At 42.4% G+C, this 22907-nt stretch overlaps 1 protein-coding gene across 3 annotated transcripts in view; it reads right to left on the bottom strand.

Moving 5' to 3' along the window:
* LOC106566896 (vitamin D3 receptor A) overlaps window positions 1-22907 on the bottom strand; it is a 109426-nt gene that overhangs the window by 80065 nt on the left and 6454 nt on the right. Inside the window, exon 3 of one of the 3 annotated variants that reach the window (XM_014135458.2) lies at window positions 7064-7184. The exons of 1 other annotated variant lie outside the window; for it this stretch is intronic. The gene's annotated coding sequence lies outside the window, so the exon portion shown is untranslated. Of the gene's footprint in view, window positions 1-5839; window positions 6685-7063; window positions 7185-22907 lie in introns of those variants that run through there. One more of the 3 variants, XM_014135460.2, reaches the window with a different exon arrangement.

Consider the following 22907-nt stretch of genomic DNA (forward strand, 5'->3'; position numbering starts at 1 on the left):
ACAAAGACTGATATCTAGTAGCTAGTTAGCTGGCTAGCTCCTGATGGAGGTTCCGGTTATAAGGAATAAAAATAGCAGATCTGTACCACATTGGGTGAGGCAGGTTGTAGGAAAGTATATTTAGGTCGTAGATAGAAAAAAACAACTATTTACATAGGATAAGACAGACACGTTGGACTGCTACGCCATCTTGGTTACATCATTTCCGATTTAATTTCTGATCAGTTTTATGGAGAGATGTAGGCACTTTCGTTTGTTTCCCGCCGTTAAAATTGAAGTGTTGCGGTAAAACCGCGTGTGGTTATTATGAGCAAGACAGCATGTATACCCCCTCCCTCCACCCCCATTCGGGCCAGTAGCTTTCGTGGCCCGATGTGCCACTGGCAAATTTATCTGAATGTCGAGACATAACACTTTGGGAAACTGTTAGCGTTGCTAATGATTGCATCTACCCGAAAATGGTTAGGCTCAGGCAATTAAAAAAAGGTACCTACAAAGCACCCTATACCTGGCGGAATCATGATTTGTCAACCCAGTGGCCATTTGTTTTGAAAACTCGCAAGTGTGCTTCAACACAGCTAGCTAAACGCAACAGTCTGGCGGAATTAAAGGGCAACCACACAAAAAAAGTTGACATTTCTCATGCCTCAAAATGGTCCCCTGATGTGGTTTAACCCCCTAGATTCAGACGCACTGGTCAATCTAAGTAACATCTAAATAGGATGTTTTTTTCATTGGATGCCAAATCTGCCGATGTCGCACTTCCACATCTGCGGTGAAAGGCGACAGAGCTAGAGCGGTTGTGGACTTAAAATAAAATAAAGGTGATTTGAGCAAAAACCTGAGCGTTTTTGGGAAAATAAAAAAATAAACTCCTCCCCGCTTTCTTTTTGCTGTGGTATAGTTTTATCATATTTTCAAATTCTGCCCTCTAGAGGATTTTGTAGGAAATAGCATAGTATACATGAAATCTGCAATAAATAAGTGTCTCTTTTCTTTGCTGTTACAGTAAATCTATCCAAAACCAACCTCAATGCCCACCACAGCCAGCGCAGACCACCCCAGCCAGCCCAGCTTCAGACCCACCAAGACGAGGCCAACCACCCCCTCCTCCCCACCCCAGAAACACACCTGGAGGAGCCACAGCCCAGCAGGCAGAGCTACGCACAGGCTGTGAGAGGAGCATCTGGCCCAGCCCCCACCAACTAAATGAGTGACAAACAAATGCTGAGTCTACTATGCTCACATGTGATAGGACGAAGGTCATGGTAAGGTGAGCTCCACCATCCTCACACTAGATCCACCCAAGTGGCATGACACAAATGACATCTTAAATGATAAGCAAATCACATTTGCATAAGAAGAGTTCACATTAATTGAAAAATCCTATTTTAGTAGATCTTGTTGGATTGTGAATGTTTGTCTCATTTTGAAGGTAAAGAGAAAAAAAAAAGTTATGAAATCTTTTTACGTTGCACGTTCGAATTTACAAGGATTGAAGTCTTCTGCTTTTGGACTAAAGAGCAGAAACCCAGACTTCCTGAAAGAAATTGATGATATTGATATTGTAGTACTACAGGAAACATGGTGCAGAGGATGTTTCCACTGGCTGTCCACTAGGTTATAGGGAGATAATCCTACCATCCACCAAATTAAAAGGAATCACAGGGCAGAGACTCAGGGGGAATGCTAATATGGTATAAATCTGAACTAATTCATTCAGTTGATCAAAACAGGGGAATTCTTTATCTGGTAAAAAATATTTTTAAAAATTAACAAGGAAGCTATCTTCCTCTGCACCACATACATTCCTCCCTCAGAGTCACCCTACTTCAATGAAGAGAGTTTCTCCATTCTAGAGGGGGAGATTAGCCACGTTCAGGCCCAAGGCAATGTACTGGTCTGTGGAGACCTGAATGCTAGAACAGCTAGAACCGGACACTATTAACAGTCATGGGGATAAACACCTACCAGGAAGCAACAACCTTTCCCTCCCCACATACACCACCACCACTAGCTAAACAGGCCTACAGATGGAGTGCAAACAGTACATAAATCTACCAAAAAACAATTAGTAGCCAAAAAACACAATCTCTCCTGGACAACTTTTTAGCCTTAACATTCTCCTACAGCAATGAAGGTATAGATTTGGCCGTTTGGAACAAACTTTATATTTGACAAATTGGCGTCCTTGGCTAATCTAAAGAAGCATAAGAGCAAACCCAAAAGGATAGATAATGAAAAATGGTTTGATAATGGTTTGCAAAAATCTAAGAAATATTTGTCAATTACTATCTAAACAAAAACAGAGAACCAAACAAAAATTTTCAACATGGGGAAACACTGAAGCAATACAAACACACCCTAAGAACCAAAAAGGAACACCACATTAGAAATCAGCTGGATGGAATTGAGGAATCCATAGAAACAAACCACTTCTGGGAGAATTGGAATAAATTAAACAAACCTCATCAGGAGGAATTGGCTATATGTGGAGAAATCACTTTGCAAACCTCTACAGCAATATAACAGAGCCCAGAACAAAAAGTTAAGAAAAACTACAAATCCTTGAATCAGCAGTCAAAGACTATCAGAATCCTGTGGATACCCCAATTACAGAAGAATAATTATTGTAATTGACAAACAAGTAAACCAAAACAAAGGCAAAATCTACTCGTGTTTTGTAGATTTCAAGAAAGCATTTGATTCAATTTGGCACAAAGGTCTTCTTTATAAACTAATAGAAAGTGGTATTGGAGGGAAAATATGTTATTAAATCATTGTACGGTTAAAATTGGCAACAAGCAAACAGACTTCTTCTCTCAGGGACATGGAGTGAAACAGGGCTGCCCAATAAGTCCAATACTATTTAACATCTACATTAATGAATTGGCAAAAACGTTAGAAGAATCGGCAGCACCTGGTCTCACCCTACACAACACTGAAATAAAGTGTCTGCTGTATTCAGATGACCTGGTGCTACCGTCTCCCACTAAGGAGGAGTTACAGCAGCACCTAGATCATCTGCACAGGTTCTGTCAGACCTGGGCTCTGACCGTTAATAAAACATTTTTTTTTAAAGTATATATATATATATATATATATAAGAAATCCGGATGACATTTATATATTCTATTTGGACAACATTCTATTAGAACACACCAAAAACTACACGTATCTAGGACTAAATTAGAGGTCGACAGATTAAAAAAAATACGGAATGGCCGATTTCAAGTTTTCATAACGATCGGTAATCGGCATTTTTTTTGCCACCGATCATGGCCGATTACATTGCACTCCACGAGGAGACTGCGTGGCAGGCTGACTACCTGTTATGCGAGTGCAGCAAGGAGCCAAGGTAAGGTGCTAACTAGCATTAATCTTACTTTATAAAAAACAATCTATCTTAACATAATCATTAGTTAACTACACATGGTTGATGATATTACTAGTTTATCTAGCTTGTCCTGCATTGCATATAATCGATGCGGTGCCTGTTAATTTATCATTGAGTCACAGCCTACTTCGCCAAACAGGTGATTTAACAAGCGCATTCAAAGAAAAAGCACTGTCGTTGCACCAATGTGTACCTAACCATAAACATCAACACCTTTCTTAAAATCAATACACAAGTATATTTTTTTAAACCTACATATTTAGTTTATATTGCCTGCTAACATGAATTTCTTTTAACTAGGGAAATTGCGTCACTTCTCTTGCGTTCTGTGCAACAGAGTCAGGGTATATGCAGCAGTTTGGGCCGCCTGGCTCGTTGTAAACTGTGTGAAGACCATTTCTTCTGAAAAAGGACAGTCAAATTCGCCAAATGGGGGATGATTTAACAAAAAGCGCATTTGCGGGGAAAAAAAGCACAATCATTGCACGAATGTACCTAACCATAAACATCAATGCCTTTCTTAAAATCAATACACAGAAGTATTTTTTTTAAATCTGCATATTTAGTTAAAAAAAATCATGTTAGCAGGCCATATTAAACTAGGGAAAGTATGTCACTTCTCTTGCGTTCATTGCACGCAGAGTCAGGGTATATGCAACATTTTGGGCCGCCTGGCTCGTTGCAAACTGATTTGCCAGAATTGTTCATAATTATGACATAACATTGAAGGTTGTGCAATGTAACAGCAATATTTAGACTTGGGGTTGCCACCCGTTCGATAAAATACGGAACGGTTCTTTATTTCACTGAAAGAATAAACGTTTTGTTTTCGAAATGATAGGTCATTAATATGGTCAAATCCGTAAACTAAGGCTCGTATTTCTGTGTGGTATTCTATTATAATTAAGTCTATGACTTGATAGAGCAGTCTGACTGAGCGGTGGTAGGCAGCAGCAGGCTCATAAGTATTCATTCAAACAGCACTGTACTGTGTTTGCCAGCAGCTCTTCGCAATGCTTCAAGCATTGCGCCGTTTATGACTTCAAGCCTATCAACTCCCGAGATTAGGCTGACAATACTAAAGTACCTATTAGAACATCCAATAGTCAAAGATAACATTTTTAAATAAAAAATAAAGAATCGTCTGATTAAATCGGTATCGGCTTTGAAAAATCATAAAATCGGTCGACCTCTAGACTAAATATCAGCAACACAGGTAGCTTTCACATGGCTGTGAATGAGCTGAGAGACAAAGCAAGAAGAGCATGCTATGCCATTAAAAGGAGCATAAAAATCAACATTCCAATTAGAATCTGGCTCAAAAATTGTCCAATCAGTTATAGAACCAATTGCTCTATATGGTAGTGAAGTATGGGGTCCACTCCCTAACAGGGAATATACCAAATGGGACAAACATCCAATCCAAATACTGCATGCAGAGTCTTGCAAGACTATATTGCAAGTGCAAAGAAAAACTCAAAATAACACATGTAGAGCAGAATTGGGCCAATACCCCTCCTCATTCAAATAGAAAAAAAGAGCCATCAAATTTTACAACCATCTAAAAACAAGTGACCCCAAAACATTCCATCACACAGCTCTACAATGTCAAGAGATGAAACAAGAGAAGAGTCCCCTCAACCAGCTGGTTCTGAGGCTCAGTTCACTAACCCAAACCAACCCCATAGAGCCTCAGGACAGCACTCAGAAAATCTGTCCGAACCAAATAACAAAGCAAAAAGAAAAATATAAATCACCTATTGGAAAGACACCACAAAAAATCTAAGTAAACTTCAATGCTATTTGGCTCTAAACAGACAGTACATGGTGACAGACTATCTGACCACTGTGACTGATAGAAAACTGAGGAAAACACAGATTATGTACAGACACAGTGAGCACAGTCTGGCTATAGAGACCGGTCGTCACAAACAAACCTGGCTGCCCAGAGAGGACAGGCTGTGCTCACTCTGCTCCAGGGGAGAGGTAAAGACAGAGCTGCATTTGATATTACACTGTGACAAATACACAGACCTAAGAGAATATTTCTTTCCAAAAATTATAATTCAATACAAAGAATTTGAAACTATAAAAGATGAAGATTCTTTTTTTAATATATTTTATTGGGTGAAAAGCCAAAATGTGCATTTTTGGCAGCCAAATATGTGTCCTCCTGCCACAACCTGAGAGACAGCCAGTGAAATGTGCAATGTAATGTCAATATTTCCCACTTAGCTTTGTCTTTCATACCATGTCATGCGTCTTCTCAGTCATGTTGAGACTGGTCTACTACTATTGCTTTGATGTATTGTTATTCTCATTAATATTGTTGTAGTTGCTGTTAATGGTAATCCCATTTCCACTACTATTATTGCTGTTGGTCCCACTATTCATACACACAAATATATACACATACTTTGACAATGTACGTAATGAACTTACCATGTCAATAAAGTGAATGAGAGAGAATGTTCACAAGCTACCTCATATTGCACACCTCCATTTGAGACAGATGACAAAATGAAAAAAAAGAACCATTCAAAAAAGGAGGGAGGAGGAGACAGGAGAGAAAGGAAAACGCCAAACGTGCTCGGTCCTGTCCCATGGGCTTACCCCTGTGTTCTGTAGGATCCACAGGAGTCTGCAGCTCTACTGTGCAGCAGTGGCATTGGGGAGGGGGCTGGGGTGCGCATGACAGCAGATGAATAGGACACAAACAGGAAGGGGAGGGGGCTACAATGGGGGGGCTTGTGGTCTCTCAACCAATCCCATCCATTGGGCTCGGTTTACACCCAGTCCCTCCCTGATCCACTCAATCCATGAGCTGCAGCAGTAGCTGAAGAGAGAGAAGAGATAGAGAGGAAGCGGAGGGAGGAGTGGATAGCCCCCAAGCGCTGAGCGAGACGATAACCGGTCAGAGAGAGCTAAACCCAGAGTCCTTTACAAAAGCACTGTGCACCTGCACTGCAGACCAAGGACACATTTTACACATCAACACTGCCCATTACGGCTTAATGAGCAGTAGTAACACTACCAGAAATGGTTATTGTTGCAGTAAAAATATTAAAAAGGGTAGGTAGCATAAACGTAACCGCATGCAACATATGGATTTTCATTACTACACGCATCAAAAGTCCCCCTTGCAAAGTTACACCAAATATTCGAGCCACTACATAAAACCTATCAGAATTCAAAAGAAAGCCGAAGTCATGTTAGAAAAAGTTGTTACAGGTGCGATGTAACATGGAGGGCCCGACAAGCCAGCCTATTCCCTATATTATAAACTGAAATAACTTAAAATGTATAACTTCTAATTAAACCAAATCCCTTCCATTTCCAACGTACAAGCAAATACTTTGAATTTATTATAACAAATCAACATGCAAGGTGGCCATCTAGCCTTCTAACGTTAGCACTACCAGCCTGCTAACAATACGTTAGCACTGAAGGAGTCAGCCAGTTGCCATCAATACCTAGCTAGAGCGGCATTAAAGTAAACCAACGTTTTGGAAATACATAACGCCATCTAACCAGTTACCAAAGAATGTTCGCTATATGCAGTTATCTTACCAAGCCAGCGAGCCAGGCAGCTAACGTTAGCTATTGAGCAAACTAGCTTTTAGCCTGGTCAACCAACATAACCGCAGATCAAAAGCAAAGACTTACAGATTGAAGGTTGGGGCACATCCGATGGTAAAAGTTGAGAGCAGGCTGAGTTAGCTACAAAAATGAGGGGAAGGCAGGAGCGTCACCGGGCCGAGGGAGAGTGAGGGAAATCTAATAAACTCTGCAAAAAAAGAAAACATCCCTTTTTTAGGACCCTGTCTTTCAAAGATAATTCGTAAAAATCCAAATAATGTCACAGATCTTCATTGTAAAGGGTTTAAACACTTTCCCATGCTTGTTCAATGAACCATTAACACTTAATGAACATGCACCTGTGGAACGGTCGTAAAGACACTAACAGCTTACAGACGGAAGGCAACTAAGGCCAGTTATGAAAACGTAGGACACCGAAGAGGCCTTTCTACTGACTCTGGAAAAATACCAAAAGAAAGATGCCCAGGGTCCATGCTCATCTGCATGAACATGCCTTAGACATGTTGCAAAGAGGCATGAGGACTGCAGATGTGGCCAGGGCAATAAATTGCAATGGCCGTACTGTGAGACGCCTAAGACAGCGCTACATGGAGACAGGACGGACAGCTGATCGTCCTTGCAGTGGCAGACCACGTGTAACACCTGCACAGGATCGGTACATCCGAACCTCACACCTGCGGGACAGGTACAGGATGGCAACAACTGCCCGAGTTACACCACGAACGCACATTCCCTCCATCAGTGCTCAGACTGTCTGCAATAGGCTGAGAGAGGCTGGACTGAGGGCTTGTAGGCCTGTTGGAAGGCAGGTCCTCACCAGCAACAACGTCACCTATGGGGACAAACCCACCGTCGCTGGACCAGACAGGACTGTCAAAAAGTGCTCTTCACTGACGAGTCGTGGTTGTGTCTCACCAGGGGTGATGGTCAGATTCACGTTTATCATCGAAGAAATTAGGAATTACACCGAGGCCTGTACTCTGGAGCGGGATTGATTTGGAGGTGGAGGGACCGTCATGGTCTGGGGCGGTGTGTCACAGCATCATCGGACTGAGCTTGTTGTCATTGCAGGCAATCTCAATGCTGTGCGTTACAGGGAAGACATCCTCCTCCCTCATGTGGTACCCTTCCTGCAGGCTCATCCTGACATGACCCTCCAGCATGACAATGCCACCAGCCATATGACTCGTTCTGTGCGTGGTTTCTTGCAAGACAGGAATGTCAGTGTTCTGCCATGGCCAGTGAAGAGCCCGGATCTTAAACTCATTGAGCATGTCTGGGACCTGTTGGATCGGAGGGTGAGGGCTAGGGCCACTCCCCCAGAAATGTCCGGGAACTTGCAGGTGCCATGGTGGATGAGTGGGGTAACATCTTACAGCAAGAACTGGCAAATCTGGTGCAGTCCATGAGGAGATGCACTGCAGTACTTAATGCAGCTGGTGGCCACACCAGATACTGACTGTTACTTTTGACACCGCCTTTGTTCAGGGACACATTATTACATTTGTTAGTCACATGTCTGTGGAACTGTTGTTTCAGTTGTTGAATCTTATGTTCATACAAATATTAACACGTTAAGTTTGCTGAAAATAAACAGTTGACAGTGAGAGGACGTTTCTTTTTTTGCTGAGTTTAGGTATATAGTGAGAGACAAAGAAAAAAGATTCAAGATGTCAGTCAACTAGCACTAAGCCAAGCTGGACAAAGTGAAGGCTCAATTGTTCTCAGTGGAGTACTTTTTTTTGTCAGCATTGAATGCTAGCACATGATTAACCAGCCATGTGGCTTCTGTCAATGTGCTTGGAGACAGTGTCAAGGTGTCCAGATCCGCCACATCAAGCCACGTGGCCTGCCTGTTACAAACACGGCAACTCCTTACAAAGTCCCCTAGGCCCAATCACAAAACGTCAGCGCTTTTCCCTAAATGCCTGAATTACACCTACACTTGTGTTGTTCCATTGCGATTACACTCTTGTGGAAACCATTAGCGCCTTTAAAGAAATGGTATCCACTACTAAGGCTGCAAGGCTACTGGGGTGTAGTGATTGAACAGTGAAATACTTATACCTAAACATCTTCAAGGAAAATAGCGAAAGATAGTGAGGCAAAGGGTAATAATGTAGAACTAATAATGGCATGGGTCTCTACTCATCGTTTTTTTTAAACGATTTTCATCTTGTCGAATGATTTCCCGTGTCACTCGTAGCCGAGTAGTCCACTCGCTCCGAGTCAGGGGCACGGCAGTACAGCATGCCTTTCGTTTCCCCAATGTGTGGTAGAGGGAACACAACGAACAATACACCTTCAGTTCTGTTTTCAAAGCATGTACATGGGAATATTTCACAAGCCTTGCCCATCTGGGAGCTGTCAAGAGAAAGCTCTTCATCTGTACAACACAAACCAGGGAACTGCTGTAGCTCAGCTATAGCCAAGATAGCTGAACATGGAGATGTTTAGTGTTTGAAACATTTTAGCTTGACAGTTTGTACTACACTTTGAACCAACTTAAGCTTACTCAACAGTTTTTTTTTTTTACAGCTACTAGGAAATAACTCCGACGAGCTGGGAACATTTGACTGAATGGGGTTCTATTTATTTAACCAGGTAGGCAAGTTGAGAAGAAGTTCTCATTTACAATTGCGACCTGGCCAAGATAACGCAAAGCAGTTCGACACATACAACTACACATGGAGTAAATCAAACATACAGTCAATAATACAGTAGAAAAATAAGTCTATATACAATGTGAGCAAATGAGGTGAGATAAAGGAGGTAAAGGCACAAAGGCCATGGTGGCAAAGTAAATACAATATAGCAAGTAAAACACTGGAATGGTAGATTTGTAGTGGAAGAAAGTGCAAATTAGAAATAGAAATAATGGGGTGCAAAGGAGCAAAATAAATAAATAAGTAGGGGAAGAGGTAATTGTTTGGGCTAAATTATAGATTGGCTATGTACAGGTGCAGTGATCTGTGAGCTGCTCTGACAGCTGGTGCTTTAAGCTAGTGAGGGAGATAAGTGTTTCCAGTTTCAGAGATTTTTGTAGTTATTTCCTGTCATTGGCAGCAGAGAACTGGAAGGAGAGACGGCCAAAGGAGGAATTGGCTTTGGGGGTGACCAGAGAGATATACCTGCTGGAGCACGTGCTACAGGTGGGTGGTGCTACGGTGACCAGTGAGCTGAGATAAGGGGGGACTTTACCTAGCAGGGTCTTGTAGATGACCTGGAGCCAGTGGGTTTGGCGACGAGTATGAAGCGAGGGCCAGCCAACGAGAGCGTACAGGTCGCAGTGGTGGGTAGTATATGGGGCTTTGGTGACAAAACAGATGGCACTGTGATAGACTGCATCCAGTTTATTGAGTAGGGTATTGGAGGCTATTTTGTAAATGACGTCGCCGAAGTCGAAGATAGGTAGGATAGTCAGTTTTACGAGGGTATGTTTGGCAGCATGAGTGAAGGATGCTTTGTTGTGAAATAGGAAGCCGATTCAACTTTGGATTGGAGATGGAAGGAGAGTTTACAGTCTAAAGGAGAGTTTACAGTCTAACCAGACACCTAGGTATTTGTAGTTGTCCACGTATTCTAAGTCAGAACCGTCCAGAGTAGTGATGCTGGACGGGCGGGCAGGTGCAGGCAGCGATCGGTTGAAGAGCATGCATTTAGTTTTACTTGCATTTAAGAGCAGTTGGAGGCCACGGAAGGAGAGTTGTATGGCATTGAAGCTCGTCTGGAGGGTTGTTAACACAGTGTCAAAAGAAGGGCCAGAAGTATACAGAATGGTGTCGTCTGCGTAGAGGTGGATCAGAGACTCACCAGCAGCAAGAGCGACATCATTGATGTATACAGAGAAGAGTTGGTCCAAGAATTGAACCCTGTGGCACCCCCATAGAGACTACCAGAGGCCAGGACAACAGGCCATCCGATTTGACACATTGAACTCTATCAGAGAAGTAGTTGGTGAACCAGGCGAGGCAATCATTTGAGAAACCAAGGCTATTGAGTCTGCTGATGAGGATGTGGTGATTGACAGAGTCGAAAGCCTTGGCCAGGTCAATGAATACGGCAGCACAGTATTGAGTGGCTGTTATGGCCACTCAAAAGGGAACCCTAATCAAATCATAAACCACACAACAGCATCCAACTGAATTTGACCGGTGGGTGGTTTTATTTGGCCCCCCAAGTTTTGGACATAAGACTAACACCAGGAAATCAGCTCCACGTGGTTTTAATTATGGAAATCTGTTCCCACGCATAATAGAGAAACTGATTGTATATAAAATGTAAGCAAGGTTTAAAATTATTATGTTTTGGTCAAATATATCTGTTTGGGCTTCTTGCAGCCAATTTTGCAGTCTACAAATGATTTACAATTATGTTCCGGCCCCACGACTATCAGCTCAAGAAAGAAAACATCCCGCTTGGTTCTATTTGAGATGTGCTCCAAGTCCTGCCTCTCCCATCAACTCATCGTTTTTCAAGAGCATACAAACCAAAGTGGGTATTTGAAAGAAATTAGGAAAGATTAAATCATAGATAAAGGGAATCCTTGTTATCTGTGGATTAACAATAGAAGTGTCATATGAACATTTTAATGAACCTACTCCGCCATTTTCAGTCATGTCCCCCCGTCCTTAACTTTTTACAAATAAGACTATAGTTAGAATTTCAATATCAGTGTGTATGTGTTATAAGCTGTCATTTTTCCCCCCATCCTTCCTTCACCCGACAAGTTGGCTGCCATCTGACAGAATGACCGATTAATCGGACGAGCCGATATTTACACAATATATTGTCCCTCTACATAGCAAATCCAAGTGCATAGTAGCAAAAGATTGTGTGTGTAATATATATATATATATATATTCAGAAACACTGTAGTAGCAGCAGCAGCAAATGATCTGACCAAAACATGCAAGGAGATGTGAGCGGTTAGCCTCGCGCTATCCAGTCATAGCAGTATGATTACAACCCGCCCACTCCTTGATAGATCGCTAAACTAGCCAACTAAGCTTTCATGAGCTGTGGCTCTTAGCCAAGGTAACACACACACACACACACACACACACACGTATTGAATAATGCATTTACCTATATTGTGTGTAGAACAAACTGTTTCTGCTACACTCATTTTTGCTGTTGCACTGTGCCACGGCAAAAATCATTGCCGCCAAACAAAAAAAATATGGAACATGAAAAAAAGAAGAGTATCATAGGGAAGGAAACATGCATTCTGACAAGCAGTCAATGCACAACAATTATTGCAATCACGAAAACAGCAGTTTAAATCAAAAGGCTGCTAAATACACGTTAACTGCACCATTTTAAAACCAGAGTTTTAGCATCTGCATGGTTAAGCACATTACAGCTCCGCAATGAGTGCATAAGGGAGAGTGGGGCTAAATGTAACACCGGTCAATTGTAGGGTAAAACACCATCTACCTCAAAAACATTTGTTTTGGAGTGACTTCAAATTGTGATGAAACATTTTTAGTTGAGAAAGAGTAATGGCAACCAGGGAAAGTGTTGGGGGGGGGTAATAGTGACATAAAATGGTACAAGCAAGTGGCGATTTAGTCAAAGTTACCCTAACAGATAGGCCTACATAATATTTACTGTGTTTATGCAAGTTTTTTGGGACCAAAATAATCAATAGCATAATAACTAGTTAAAAGATCAAATTTGGAATCTGGCTAATGATTAGCCCTATGAGGTAAATGCAGATAGGGAACCCCATTATTTCAACAAATAATTTTACTGATGTGTTATTGGGCTCATGGTGTCACCATACTTTTATTTTCATTCATTTTTGAGTAGAATGTCCTTTTAAAAAGTCAGAACTGAGCTTCAGTCCTTCTACATAAAAATTATAGGAGACCCCCCCTTCAGACCCATCCCCCCCATCCACATTTTTCCAGAGGAAACAGTGGTGTGGAAGTTAATGGAATTTTTGCCCTTTTTATTTACCCAATTTAACAAATGAGCATTAAATAAATAAGCTGAAGTGATGAGCAGAATTTGGTTCTAGTGTCATGAGTTGTCTTTTGGATTTACTATTACAAATCATTGCCATTATTGCAGTTGTTAATGTTGTAGGAATATTGACAACATATCTTAACTACATAACTAATGAATGCGCACGTCTGTCTATGGGAAGACTTAGCCTCCACTGATTCTAACTGGAGATTCTGATTGGAGTCAACACCAGTATGCATGAAAAGCATTAGTTTTTTTCCATTGCAGATGGCTGAAAAGAGAAGTGTAAGTGTGGTGTGGGACCATTTCACTCAACCAACACAAGGAGTGGCACTGTGTAATTCATGTAATGAGTCAGCATGGGATCGGACACAGCGAAAAGTAAAAACATCAAATACCATACGTGGTACTATCTGAAGAGTCATCCCCCTGCTTTGTTTGATGCAGCAGACAAGAAAAGAGAACTAAAACAAAACGCCAGCTCAACCCACTCTTCCACAGATGTTTGCGAGACAGGCAAAGTGGCAGAAGACAGACAACAGGTCCAAAAACATTGACAAAGTGTTAACAGAGATGATCGCTACAGAGAACTTGCCCTTTGGCGTTGTTTCAGGTGTACGCTTCAAGCATGTAATGGCCACCGCCGAACCTAGATACACCCTGAAAAGTGAAATTCTACAGCACAGAAATGCCTGTAGTTCACCACTGACTGCTGGTCAGGAACGACCGAGTCACTGATGAGTTTGAAATTGAATACGTCAGCAAGCGGTCCTAAATACCAAAGCAATACTGGCGAGTACATCAGTCAGATGTTCCTGGGCATGCTGGATGAATGGGGCATAGCCAAGGACTGCATGATTCTTGTCCTCAGAAACAGAGGGGCCTACATGGTCAAAGTTATGAGGATCACTGAGATAGCAGACTTTAGCTGCAGTGACCATACACTTCAGCTAGTGGTTACGATGGCCTCATCAGCCAGAGGGCAGTGATGAAAATCATTGAAATGCTGAAATCCTGTGCAACCCATTTTAGCCTTCCATACTTGCCAAAAAGTGCCTCTGATATCCTGAAGGACCTTGGCCTCCTTGAACATAGAATCATTCAAGACTGCTCCACTCAGGTGAACTCCACCCTCCATATACTGGAGAGATCGCTGCAAAAGAAGAGGGCTCTTAACCTCTACACGGGGGGAGAATTAAGGGTTCTGAAAGCTGATCAGAGTCTCGTGGCAAAACTAGTGGAAACACTGACACCAAAAGAAGGTTAGCCTAGAGATGAGCCACTACAAGTCCTCCGTCTCCTGTATCATTCCAAAACTCCAAGTGTTAACCTGTTGGGTCTAGGGGGCAGCATTTGCACGTCTGGATAAAAAAAATGTACCCGATTTAATCTGGTTACTAATCCTACCCAGTAACTAGAATATGCATATACTTATTATATATGGATAGAAAACACTCTAAAGTTTCCAAAACTGTTTGAATGGTGTCTGTGAGTATAACAGAACTCATTTGGCAGGCAAAACCCTGAGACATTTTCTGACAGGAAGTGGATACCTGATGTGTTGTATTGACTTTAAACCTATCCCATTGAAAAACACAGGGGTTTAGGAATATTTTGGCACTTCCTATTGCTTCCACTAGATGTCACCAGCCTTTACAAAGTGTTTTGAGTCTTCTGGAGGGAGATCTGACCGAACAAGAGCCATGGAACGGTGATGTCCCATTAGACACCTGGCGCTAGTTCATGTTGGGTACCCTCGTTCCAATACGTTATAAAAGAGTATGCATTCGTCCACCTTGAATATTATTCATGTTCTGGTTAAAAAGGCCCTAATGATTTATGCTATACAACGTTTGACATGTTTGAACGAACGGAAATATATTTTTTTCCCCTCGTTCATGACGAGAAGTCCGGCTGGCTTACATCATGTGCTAACGAGACGGAGATTTTTGGACATAAATGATGAGCTTTTTTGAACAAAACTACATTCGTTATGGACCTGTGATACCTGGAAGTGACATCTGATGAAGAGAATCAAAGGTAATGGATTATTTACATAGTATTTTCGATTTTAGATCTCCCCAACATGACGTCTAGTCTGTATCGCAACGCCGTATTTTTCTGGGCGCAGTGCTCAGATTATTGCAAAGTGTGATTTCCCAGTAAGGTTATTTTTAAATCTGGCAAGTTGATTGCGTTCAAGAGATGTAAATCTATAATTCTTTAAATGACAATATAATATTTTACCAATGTTTTCTAATTTTAATTATTTAATTTCTGACGCTGACTTGACTGCCGGTTATTGGAGGGAAACGATTTCCTCAACATCAATGCCATAGTAAAACGCTGTTTTTGTATATAAATATGAACTTGATAGAACTAAAAATGCATGCATTGTCTAACATAATGTCCTAGGAGTGTCATCTGATGGAGATTGTAAAAGGTTAGTGCATCATTTTAGCTGGTTTTATGGTTTTGGTGACCCTGTCTTTGACTTGACAAAACATTACACACAACTCTTGTAAATGTACTGTCCTAACATACTCTAAATTTATGCTTTCGCCGTAAAACCTTTTTGAAATCGTAAAACGTGGTTAGATTAAGGAGATGTTTATCTTTCAAATGATGTAACATAGTTGTATTTTTGAAAAATTTGAATTTTGACATTTATTTGGATTCAAATTTGCCGCTCTTGAAATGCACCTGCTGTTGATGGAGTGCACCACGGGTGGCACGCTAGCGTCCCACCTAGCCCCAAGAGGTTAAAGATGCTCTTCCAAAATGAAGGACAGTAAGGCAGGAGATGGAGAGCCTGCTTGTCTCTTAGATCCTTGCTATACGAGCCACCCTTCCTCCTCTGCTAATACTCTAACCAAGGAATGGCTAAAAGAAGTTGACCAAGAAGAGCTGGTTGCCACATGGGAGATAGGGAAAAAAACGACTCAGATGGAGGAGACACTAGAGGGCACGGAGACACAGGCAGGTACCCAAAAAAGCCAGAGAATAAAATCAAATTTTATTTGTCATATGGGCTGAATATAACAGTGTGAAAAGCTTACTTACAAGCCCTTAACTCTATTTCATGAACTGCATTGCAGGTTAAGAAAATATTGACTAAATAAACTAAAATAGAAAAGAAAAAGAGAAATTACAAAACAATAATGACACTATATACAGGGGGTACCGGTACCAAGTCAATGTGCGGGGGGTACAGGTTAGTCGAGGTGATTTGTAAAGTGACTATGCATAAATAATAAACAGCGAGTAGCAGTGTAATTTAAATAGTCCGGGTGGCCATTTGATTAATTGTTCAGCAGTCTTATGGCTTGGGGGGGGTAGACGCCGTTAAGTAGGCTTTTGGTCCTAGACTTTGCGCTCCAGTACCTCTTGCCATGCAGAAGCAGAGAGAACAGTCTACGACTTAGTTGACTGGAGTCTGACAATTTTTTGGGCCTTCCTCTGACACCACCTGGTATAGAGGTCCTGGATGGCAGGAAGCGTGGCCCCAGTGATGTACTGGGCCGTATGCACAATCCTCTGTAATGCCTTACGGTCAAATGCCGCGCAGTTGCCATACCAGGCGGTAATGCAACTGGTCATGATGCTCTCGATGTTGCAGCAGTAGAACCTTTTGAGGATCTGAGGACCCATGGCAAATCTTTTCAGTCTCCTGAAGGGGAATAGGTTTTGTCGTGCCCTCTTCACAACTGTCTTGGTGTGTTTGGACCATGATAGTTTGTTGGTGATGTGGACACAAAGGAACTAGAAACTCTCAACCCGCTCCACTTCAGCCCCGTGGATGTTATTGAGGGCCTGTTCGGCCCTCCTTTTCCTATAGTCCACAATCAACTCCTTTGTCTTGCTTACATTGAGAGAGAGGTTGTTGTCCTGGCACCACACTGCCAGGTCTCTGACCGCCTCCCAATAGGCTGTCTCATAGTTGACAACAGTGATGGCCCGATCACTGACGTCAGCAAACTTAAAATGGTGTTGGAGTCGTGCCTGGCCACGTAGTCATGGGTGAACAGGGAGTACAGGAGGGGACTAAGCACGCACCCCTGAGGGGCCCCAGTGTTGAGGATCAGTGTGGCAGATGTTTTGTTGCTTACCCTTACCACCTGGGGAAGGCCTGTCAGGAAGTCCAAGATCCAGTTGCAGAGGGAGGTGTTTTGTCCCATGCTCCTTAGCTTAGTGATGAGTTTGTTTGTGTTTGTTTGTTTGTTTGTGTGTGTACTGTTGTTGAACACTGAGCTGTAGTCAATGAACAGCATTCTCACATAAGGATTTATTTTGTCCAGGTGGGAAAGGGCTGTGTGGAGTACGATTGAGATTGCGTCTTCTGTGGATCTGTTGGGGCGGTATGCAAATTGAAGTGGGTCTCAGGTTTCTGGCATGATGCTGTTGATGTGAGCCATGAACAGCCTTTCAAAGCACTTCATGGCTACCGATGTGAGTGCTACGGGGTGGTAATCATTTAGGTAGGTTACCTTCCCTTCTTTGGGCACAGGGACCATGGTGGTCTGTTTGAAACATGTAGGTATTACACAGAGTCGGTCAGGGAGAGGTTGAAAATGTCAGTGAAGACAATTGCCAGCTGGTCCGAGCATGCTCCGAGTACACGCCCAAGTAATCTGTCTGGACCCGCAGCATTGTGAATGCTAACCTGTAAAAGGTCTTGCTCACAGCGGCTACGGAGAGCGTGATCACAGTCATCCAGAACATCTGGTGCTCTCATGCATGCTTCAATGTTGCTTGCCTCAAAGAGAGCATGATAAAAATAAAAAAAGGCTTTTAGCTCGTCTGGCAGGCTCGCGTCACTGGGCAGCACGCGGCTGGGTTTTCCTTTGTAGTCCGTAATAATTTGCAAGCCTTGCCACATCCGACTAGTGTCAGAGCCGGTGTAGTAGGATTCAATCTTAGTCCTGTATTGACACTTTGCCTGTTTGATGGTTCATCTGAGGGCATAGCAGGATTTCTTATAGGCATCCGGATTAGTGTTCCACTCCATAAAAGCAGCAGCTCGGTGCGGATGTTGCCTGTAATCCATGGCTTCTGGTTGGGAAATGTACATACGGTCACTGTGGGGACGACATCGTCGTCAATGCACTTATTGATGAAGTCGGTGACTGAGGTGGTATACTCCTCAATGCCATTGGATGAATACCGGAACATATTCCAGTCAGTTGACAAATAGACACACCCCCGCCCTCATCTTACCCGACGTAGCTGCTCTGTCCTGCCAATGCACGGAGAAGCCAGCCAGCTCTACATTATCCGTGACGTCGTTTAGCCATGCCTCGGTAAAACATGAAATCTTACAGTTGTACAGGGTCAGTCTAGTCGGGGTCTCATTGATAGAATGTAACAGACTCTACCTGGACACCACACCTTGCCAGCAATGAGGAGTTGCGGCTAGCCTTGAGGTGGAAATTCTCTCGAAGAGCCATTGATAGACCGAAGGAAGGATAATCCACTTTAGTGGTGGAAATACAATGTGGCAAGCTTCAGCCTACGCCCTCCTCCTGCAAGAAAATTCCTCTGTCCCCCAACCTCCTCCGTTCCAAATGAACGGGTCTTTAGAGAAGTTGGCGCCATTTACGAGAAGAAAAGAAGCAGGCTCACAGGGGACAATGCTTCTGGTGCTCCTGGAATGTGACTATTAAACCCTATACTGGTAACCCCTAGACTTCCGTCTGTAAACAAGCTGTAAACAAATAAATAGTACATTCAAGGACGGTCTGGTCAGTGTCGGATTAGTCTGAAAAATAAAATCCTTGTCCTGCACAATTTTTTTTTTTTTACTACGGATGGGCTCAGTGCACTTCATTAAAAACATTTTCTTAGCACTTTTATTTTACAAATGTTTCAAACTGCTGAAAACTGAAGTCTCAAATTTATAAGTAAAAGTACTTCATTGAAAATGGCACTTGTCATCGCTTCAATAGTTTGTTTTTTACGAGATGTGTTTTTGCCATCGTGTGCATTAGTAGCCCAATTTCTAACTTATTTACATTCATTTTTACTTACACTTGTATGTTGACTTCTCCATATTGATTTAAAAGTTTTGGCAGACTTTTCTTAGATGTACAATCATCGCAAATTGAATTATGGGGCGTTTTAGGCCCTGGAGTGAACAGAATTGTACACTCAATCAGAAATTAGGGCTGAGGGACTTACCTTGCTTGGCTAATTGTTTGGACAGACCGCAAAAATGGCAGCGGGGATTCAATGCTTGACTGCAGTTTTGAGCCCAGGCTGTGTTGCAGCTGGCCGTGACCCGGGAGACGGCGCACATTTGGCCCAGCATCGTCCGGGTTAGGGGAGGGTTTGGGCGGCCAGGATGTCCTTGTCCCATCACACTCTAGCGACTTCTTGTGGCGGGCCGGGAACATGCACACCGACTTCAGTCGCCAGTTGTACGGTGTTTCCTACAACACATTGGTGCGGCTGGTTGCGGATTAAGCGAGCAGTGTGTCAAGAAGCAGTGCAACTTGGCAGGGTCGTGTTTCGGGGGACTCATGGCTCTCAACCTTCCTCTCCCGAGTCCATACAGGAGTTGCAGAGATGGGACAAGACTAACTACCAATTGGATTTCACAAAATTGGGGAGAATAAAAGAAAATGTTTTACCCTTTTTTTAAACAAGTATTTTTCAAAACTGCAGTCAAGCATTGATCATCATGTCACCAGAATAGGACCCTCGATACTTATTTGAAAAGAGTATTGTTACGTTCCCCAGTTTCTGTGTTGTGTATTTGTATGTATTTCAGGAAATGGCTTCCTGAAATTCTCCAAGCAGCTGATTGGTCGGCCCCATTACTGATTGGAGAACTGACACCGCCTCCTCGTCAGGACGCAGCTGTCTCCAATTAACAACTCCTTCTCCAGCTATATAAGCCAGTGTTCTGTTGCTCAGAAGGGAAATGATTGCAGAGAGATGATTGCAGGGATAGGAGGTTGATGGCAGAGGGTTTTATATATATATATATATATATATATAGTTTCTCAGAAAGAGAATTGGGTTTGTACAGAGTTAGTTGTTGCTGAGAAAGCTTATGGTCTGTGTTTGGTGCTCAGAGAGAGTTTTCTTTAATGTCCTGGGTTAGTGTTCTCAGGTTTTGTTGTGAAGTAGTTTGTGTTATTCTGTTTCATTTGTTCCCAGGGGGGAAGGGGAATGTACCTAGGGAGTGCTTAGGCAAGAGGCCCGCGGGCATACATTACCCGTAGTAGTTTGTTGTCTATGCACACTAGGAAAGACCTGGGCAGACCATCCCCTGTATTTTGGTTAGTGCACCAGGTGGTGCTAGTAAGGTTGGAGAGGGGGCTTTGATATTTTCTTTCTTTGGTTCTGTCCAGCCCCTTTTCCCCAAAATCACCGTGCGACGGAATAAATTCCCTGTAAACGGTAAATCTCTGCCTTTTGTCATCCTTACTCACACCTACAGTCCATAGCTCTTTCACACCACGGAGAGTTGAGTTGTAGCAGGGTGTTGCGTTCCCTCTTACTAGAGGCGTGCGTAATTCTTGTTACTAATCAAGATCACTGCATTTTCGCCACCTAATAAACTGCCTGGTTTCCCAAGTCATAGTGGGAGGACCACACACACACACACACCATAATCGCATGACTCCAAAGTTTACTTCGATATGCTGGTTATAAAAAATATATTTTATAAGTGTTTCCACTGCCATTTCTCACATTATAAATTGTACAGACAATCATCCCACCATGTCAAACAAATTGTCAGCATAAAATTGTCCCGAAACTTTGATTCCATCACAGCCATTGAGATTTTGTTTTTATATACAGTATGACTTCATTCACATAAAAACTCTGGATAGAAATGTGGTTTGAGACACAAAAAGAACCCAGCAGGTTACAAAATAAAGCTTTCCTAGCTACGTTCTGATATAGCTATCGGTTGCTGGTGTTTGGTTCAAATTCATGATCTGCCAGCCCCATTCTATGACAAGTGCTAGCTTGCTAGCTGTGTGTGACTACTTGATGAAACTGTGGCCGAGAGGCTGCGCTGTATTGTGCCAGCGCCGAATTTTGTAAATGGAAGTTTTCACTTGGAAGAATAAAACCAGAATTCAGTGGCTACAGCACTACAATAGGTAAGCATAGCTTAATATTACTGAATTGAAAATGTCTTAACCATCTTGCCGTGCAGCTGGCTAGCAGGCCAGTCACACTTCTAAGCCTACGCTAATTATTTGCAGGAAGCAGTATAGTTTATCCTCCCATCACTAGAGTATATCATCAACACCAAAAATAACTTTACAATGCAGTGTTGTGTTCGAGACCACCTAAACTTAAACCGATTGAAGACCGGAGCAAAGAGAGGCCGAGTCAAGACCAATACCGGAGGGGTCGAGACCCGGGAGGGGGACAAGGGGTCCTAGACAGAGTCAAGACCAGAAAAATATGAGTCCAATTCAAGACCATGATTGTAATTTTGTCAAACCACCACATTCAGTTAAAAAATGTCCAGTATTTCTGGGTTCATAATTCAGAACATATAGATAATTTAGACATTCAGAATAGTGAAAAAGAGCCACTCTAACCCAAACAGTGGGGAACAATGGGCCTTCTACACCTTCAGAAGGGCTCAGGATTTATATTTGAAATATTTTTTTCAACGATATTCTGACTTAACCCTTTACTTTCTAACAAAAACTGAAGATTGGATCTTTTTCTCTTCAATCAGGATTTTTCTTTTCCGTCTCTGGGGAGATACAATCTAGCTGGCTAAGTCAGCCATTGGCTAGAACATCAAAAGCTAGATCAAAGGTATGTGCCATTCAACTTTATTAGGGCAACATTTTGGAGTGACAGTGGGATCAACCAATCATGTTGACTTAATGAATAGGACCGTTTTTACAAAAACATATGGAAACGTCTGCCTTCTTGAAGGCCAACAGGTCATTGCGCAATAGCGAGCAGTAATTTTCCCACGGTCTTGCTAGCTAGCTTTTGTTGTCGGCTAGTTTGCAGCGGCTGCAGCAGGTGTTAGCATCCTCTGATGTTGCTAATTTGTTAGCGTCTCCCTTTTCAAGAATAACTTCCAATAAGAAGTTCAGTTTCTAATGATCATCAGCTGGTCAGTGGAAATGTGTTTATTGCAGCACACTTGCGGTTAGCCATCTCTTTTAAAAATAACATGTGAAACATTGCTGCATTTAAAGTGCAACTGACAGCATTTTAGCAACATTAAATCTTATTCAAATACAGCCCCAGGATGACTATGAAAAAAAAAAAAAATAATTCTGACAAGACTATAGACATTGTAATTTTCACGTTTTCATAAATTTAGAATGTTTGGGAATTACGTATACTAAGGCATTTGTGAATGCAATACAGTGGGAAAGCGGCCGTACGTTTGGACAATTAGGCACTGCAGTAAATAAAACACCCGTCTTGTCCAGGACTGGAGTCTACACAGACCGGTGCGCCATAGCCAATCAGAGCTACAGTAGACCTTTACACCAACAAGCTATTTGCCACACGGGCCAGCCATCATTCCCTTTGAACTGGTCTGTGTGTTTACAGGCAGTTGTAACAGCGCGACTTTAGATCATTAGAATGCATTCGCCAAAGGCCACAAAATACACCTGAATGGATTTCTGCAAATATGTAAACACCACAGGAGTCCTCTTACATTTTGGAACTTTACAGTCCTATTAATAAAACAACCATGAAAAGGTAGGCTCTCTCTCTCCCGCAGTTATGCATATCAACAAGATTAACAACCATGTTAGAGCAAGATGAGCTAAATTCTCATTAAGGAACATTAGACAAATCAAACTTTTTCAGCTAATTAGCCGTCAAAATTGCACTGATAAACAATGGGAATTGTAGCCTCCTTGTCCTTCTGCATGCTTGTTCCAACCAAGCACCCAGGCAAACTGGCAAGCTACTTCCAGTCACAAATGAG

This window comes from Salmo salar, chromosome ssa13, assembly GCF_905237065.1.
Source record: "Salmo salar chromosome ssa13, Ssal_v3.1, whole genome shotgun sequence".
In the NCBI taxonomy this organism is placed as follows: domain Eukaryota; kingdom Metazoa; phylum Chordata; class Actinopteri; order Salmoniformes; family Salmonidae; genus Salmo; species Salmo salar.